This window comes from Mesoplodon bidens (genome assembly GCF_964165515.1).
Source record: "Mesoplodon bidens genome assembly, chromosome: X".
In the NCBI taxonomy this organism is placed as follows: domain Eukaryota; kingdom Metazoa; phylum Chordata; class Mammalia; order Artiodactyla; family Ziphiidae; genus Mesoplodon; species Mesoplodon bidens.
Window position 1 is genome coordinate 55,154,962 of NC_138163.1, and position 6,000 is coordinate 55,160,961.

A 6,000-nucleotide genomic window follows, 5' to 3' on the forward strand; every position below is an offset into this window, starting at 1 on the left:
AGGATTCTTAACCACTGTGCCGCCAGGGAAGTCCTTCTGCCCATTTTCTGATTTTTTAAAAAATTGAGCTGCATGAGTTGTTTGTATATTTTGGAGATTAATTCCTTGTCGGTCACTTCATTGGCAAATATTTTCTCTCATTCTGTGGGTTGTCTTTTCATTTTGTTTATGGTTTCCTTTGCTGCACAAAAGCTTTTAAGTTTAATTCAGTCCAATTTGTTTATTTTTGTTTATAATTTTCATTACTCTAGGAGGTGGGTCTAAAAAGATCTTGCTGTGATTTATGTCAGAGAGTGTTCTGCCTATGTTTTCCTCTAAGAGTTTGATGGTGTCTGGCCTTACATTTAGGTCTTTAATCCATTTTGAGTTTACTTTTGTGTATGGTGCTAGGGAGTGTTCTAATTTCATTCTTTTACATGTAGCTGTCCGGTTTTCCCAGCACCACTTATTGAACAGGCTATCTTTTCTCCATTGTATATTCCTGCCTCCTTTATCATAGATTAGTTGACTATAGGTGCATGGGTTTATCTCTGGACTTTCTATCTTGTTTCATTGATCTATGTGTCTCTTTTTGTGCCAGTACCATACCGTTTTGATGACTGTAGCTTTGTAGTATAGTCCGAAGTCAGGGAACCTGAGGCCTCCAGCTCCATTTTTCTTTCTCAAGATTGCTTTGGCTATTCGGGGTCTTTTGTGTTTCCATACAAATTGTAAATTTTTTGGTTCTAATTCTGTGAAAAATGCCATTGGTAATTCGATAAGGATTGCATTGAATCTGTAGATTGCTTTGGGTAGTATAGTCATTTTAATCTTTGCAGTGTTATATCATTCTTTGGCTTGCTTTGGGTTTAGTTTGCTCTTCATTTTCTAGCTTGTTAAGGTGAAAGTTTAGGTTATTGATGTGAGATCTTTCTTCTTTTTAAATTATAGGCATTTAAAGGTGTAAATTTCCCTGTAAGCACTACTTTAGCTGCATCCCCTAAATTTTGATACTTATGTTTTTATTTTAATTTAGATCAAAGTACTTTCTAGTTCCCTTGGAATTTCTTCTTTGAACCATGAGGTTTTTAGAAATGTGTTGTTTAATTACCAAATAGTGTTGATTTCCCTAATTTCCTTCTTTTGTTGATTTCTAATTTAACTCCATATTCATCACAGAACAGCCTTTTTATGTTTTAACTCTTTTTAAGTTTGTTAATACTTGTTTTGTGGCCTAGCATAAGTCTATCCTGAACAATGTTCCATGTGCACTTGAAAAAATATGTATTCCACTGCTGTTAAGTACAGTGTTCTATAGATTTCTGTGAGGCTGATTTGGTTGATAGTGTTGTTAATGTCTTCTATATCCTTGTTTATCTTCTGACTAGTTTTTCTGCCCATTATCAAATGCGGGATATTAAAGTATCCAACTATTATTGTTGCATTATCTATTTCTCCCTTCAGTTATATCAATTTTAGTGTCATGTGTTTTGAGGCTCTTTTGTTAAGTGCATGTTATCTCTTCCTGCTGAATAGACCCTTTTATCATTATAAAATGTTTCTCTTTGAGTCTAATTACAATTTTTGTCTTAAAAGCTCTTTTGTCTGCTATTAATATAGTGATTCCAGTCTTATTTACTGTTTGCATATCTTTTTGCATTACTATTTGTATATATTTTTTCCATCCTTTTACATTTAAACTATTTGGGTCTTTAAATATACTTGTAGACAGTATATAGATGAATTATGTTTGTTTTTATCCATCCTGTCAATCTCTGTCTTTTAACTGGAAAGTTTACTTCATTTATGTTGAATTTAATTGCTGATAAGGAGGGGCTAACTTCTGCCATTTTGCTATTTGTTTTCTGTACATCATATCTTTTTGTACCTCTGCTCTTCTGTTACTTCCTTCTTTTGTAATAAAAGGATATTTTCTAGTGTACCATTTAAATTACTTTGTTGTTTCTTTTACTATACATCTTTCAAGTTATTTTATTATTGGTAGCTCTAAGGATTACAATTAATATCTTAAAACTATGTAGTTTAGATTAATACTAACCTAATTTCAAAAGTATTCAGGAACTTTGTCCAATATAGTTCCATTCCTTTTGAGCTATTATTGTCATAGAAATTACCTCTTTACACATTTTTAGTCCACCAACACAGTTTTATAATTACTTCTTTATGCAATTGTATTTTAAATAGGGTAGGAGAGGACAAAATTTACCAAAAAGTACATTTATACTATCTTTTATATTTACCTACATAGTTACGTTTTTTCGTGATCTTTATTTATTTGTGTGGATTTGAGTCACTGCCTAGTCCTTTCATTTCAGACTGAAGGATTCCCTTTATTATTTACTGCATGTCATGTCTGCTGGTAAAAATTCTTTCAGTTTTTGTTCATCTGGAAATGTCTTAATTTTTCCTTCAGTTTTGAAGAATAGCTTTGTCAAATAGAGAGTTTATGGTTGACAGTATTTTCCTTTCAGTTCTTTGGCTATGTCATCCCTCTGCATTCTGGCTTCCGTGGTTTCTGATAAGAAGTCCATTGTTAATCTTACTGAGGATCCCTTGTACATGATGGGTCACTTCCCTCTTGCTGCTTTCAAAAATCTTTCTCTTTGTCTTCCAACAGTTTGACTATGATGTGTCTGGGTGTGTATCTTCTTGGGTTTATCTTACTTAGAGTTTGTTGAGATTACTGGATGTGTAGATTAAAGATTTTCATGAAATTTGGGGAGTTTGTGACCATTATTTGTTTAAATATTCTTTCTACCTCCTTCTCTGACCCCTCTTCTCCTGGAACTCCCATTATGTGTATGTTGGTGTGCTTGATAGTGTCTCATAGGTCGGTGAGGCTCAGTTCATTTTTCTTCATTCCTTTTATTTGCTCTTACTCAGACTGGATAATCTTAATTGACCTATCTTGTGTTCTCTGATTCTTTCTCCTGTCAGCTCAAATCTGCTGATGAACACTTCTAGTGAATTTTTCATTCAGTTATTGTACTTTTCAACTCCAGAATTTCTATTTGGGTTTAAAAAAAATCTCTCTTTTCATTGATATTCTATATTTGATGAGGCATCACTCTCTTACTTGTCTTTAATTCTTTAGACATGGTTTCCCTTAGTTCTTTGAACATATTTATAACAGCTTATTTGAAGACTTTGTCTAGTAAGTCCAATGTCTGAGATCCCTTAGGGAGAGTTTCTATTGACTGCTTTTTTCCCCCTGTATATGGGCCATATTTTCCTGTTTCTTTGTGAGTCATAATTTTTGTTAAAAACTGGACATTTTAGATAATATAATTTGGCAACTCTAGATCACATTCTCTCCCACCCCAGGATTTTTTTGCTTGTCGCTGTTTCGTTAGTCAGTTTGTTTTTGCTGTTCTTTTGTTAAGTGACTTTTCTGGACTACTTCTATTGTATTGCCTCTAGTGCGTGGCCATGCAATTCTCTACTCAGTTTAGCGATTAGATGATGATTCATCAAATATTTCCTTAAGGGTCTTGAATCAATAATTCTTCCATCCTTTTCCTTGGGGGTGGGGATCTGTACTGACAGGGGCATGCCTTCAACACTCAGGTAGGCAGTTTACAACTCTGCCTTAGTCTGTACTTCTGGCTTGCATAGAGCCTTAAGGTCAACCAGAGATGGGAGTTTGATGTCTTCTCAGGTCTTTCCTAGGCATATACACTGTGCTGCACATACACACAGACTTCTAGATACCCAGGATTATGTCAGAGCTCTTTAAAGGCCACTATTGGTCATATCCTTCTCTAGATCTTTTTTTTTTAATTAAAAAATATTTGTTTTTACAAACCCTTGTGTCGAGGACTGACCTTTACCTAGATCATTTTTATTTTTATGTTTTTGACTAGGCTCTTGGTTGCCCAAACTGTTATAGTTATCTCAGGCAGCTGTGATTAACCAATTGCTGCTGACTGCATTCAACAAATGCTCTGAAGATAGGGCTTGTCCTGTGGAGCAAGCTCTGAGTCAGGTCAAATAATGGAAACACTCTATGAATGGGACTTTCCAGGGAGCTGTGAGACAGGTTAAATAATGACACTGTTCTGGGGATGGGAACTTCTGAAGAGCATCAAACCCAGTTTTCTCTCTCTGGTGGCTGTAATGCTGTTGTTGTTTTCTTTACAGCTACTATGCTTGTGAGTTTGCTGTTTTTCGAGGCTACTGTGGAACTGGGAAGAGGGACATGGGAGTAGGTCAAGTTAAAAATGCCATAAAATGTTCTTATAGAGGTTAAACAGTTTTTCTTGATTAAATGCCCCTCAGATTGCTTCAGGCCTTTGAGTAATTTCCAGATTTCTGAAAAAGTTGATTTTATAATTTTGCCAGTATTTTTGTTGCTTTTATGCTAGAGTGGATTTATAGAAACCCTCATTGGACATTCTAGAAGTCCTCACTCGGACATTCTAGAAGTCCCACATGGTTAGCTATTACTTTATTATTCAAGCTTCTCCTCAGCTTACTTTTTTTTCCCATTTAATGATGCCTCTTGATTTTTCTATATCAGGTCATACAGACCTTCTGTATTGTTCAAGAGTAGGGATGAGACATATTTATTTAACGAGGCCCTATCACTGGACCATTTACTTTTTTTCCCCAGTACAGTCAATGCCACAAATACTCTTTTGAATTATCTTTTATATATATTGCGAGTATATGTCTTTAGGTTAAATTCCCAACTGAGGAATAGCTAGTCAAAGAGTATGTGCAGTTCTAATTTTGATTGATATTGCCAAATTGCCCTCAAAATAGCTACACTAATTACACTATCTCTACTACTATATCAAAGTGCCTTTTTCACATATATGTGCCAACACTGAGATTCCTAATTTTTGCTAATTCAATAGTTCAGAAAATGGTGCCTCATTTCATTACTTCACTTATTTATTTTTAAATTGGTTTTAATGCTATATATATGATTAAGCAGCTTAGTATAAGGCCGACTCTCTGCTTACCTCATACATATGGTGTGAAAGGTCCTTTGGATTGAAGCTTTGTTATGATGAGCAAGAGGAGAGGAAAAAAATGTTGTAGATGTGGGAGCATCACAGAATATGCCTTACTACCAAGGTGGCGTTTCCAGTGGTTTGCAGAAGCTGTCTGGGGATAAAGCCATGAATCAAAACCTGCTTCTGCCATTGTTTCATGGATTTGGATAACTTTACATCATGAAAACGCATTGTGATTGTTGGAAAAACTGAAGTTCTACACCCTGGAATTTGGCAGAATGACTCAGGATGGTAAACGCAGCTCCCTCTTGTAAATTGCTATGAGGCACTGGTAAGCTCTGACTAGAACTTATAGCTGCTTGTGTACATTTAAGCTAGCTACTGGTGACCTTTTTCTTCCGCAGCTGCAACTAGAAAAAATTGCACATGCTTTGGGCTCACAAATGTTTTGTAGAGGATATGAAAAGAATGTATTATGTCCTGGTTGCTTTAAAAGTATTGTATGAGAAAAGTATAGAGAAGGAAAGAGTGATGTTTAAAGTGAGGTTACAAAGACAGGGGAAAAATCAAAGGTCTACAATGGAGGGCCTGATATACCTAAAATGCCAGGTAAAGTTCAGAGAGATTTATTATGACAACTGTAAAGAAAACATCTCCCTTGTCTAGGCTGATGTTTTCAATTACATTTATTGTCTTTTGGGCATTAGCATGGTTTCCAAAAGCCATGCCAAGTTTGGTCAATGCATAGCTTATTCTTTTACATCTTCCATATATGGCCATCCCAGACTATGGATATTGTGCTGCGAAATCAGGCCAGTACGTAGAGGAACTGAGTTGGGAGCATGCAGGAATTAGGGGTGGAGGGGAAGATGAGCAGCCCTCACTATGCTACCACCATTAACTCTGTGGTGACCTTGGAAAATTTGCTTAATGTCTCAGTCTTCAAATCTCTTGAGTGAGGCAAGGAATTAGCAGGGAATATGGAAGCATTATAAAAGCATTATGGTGGGTTTTACTATGATCACATACTCTTCAGGGA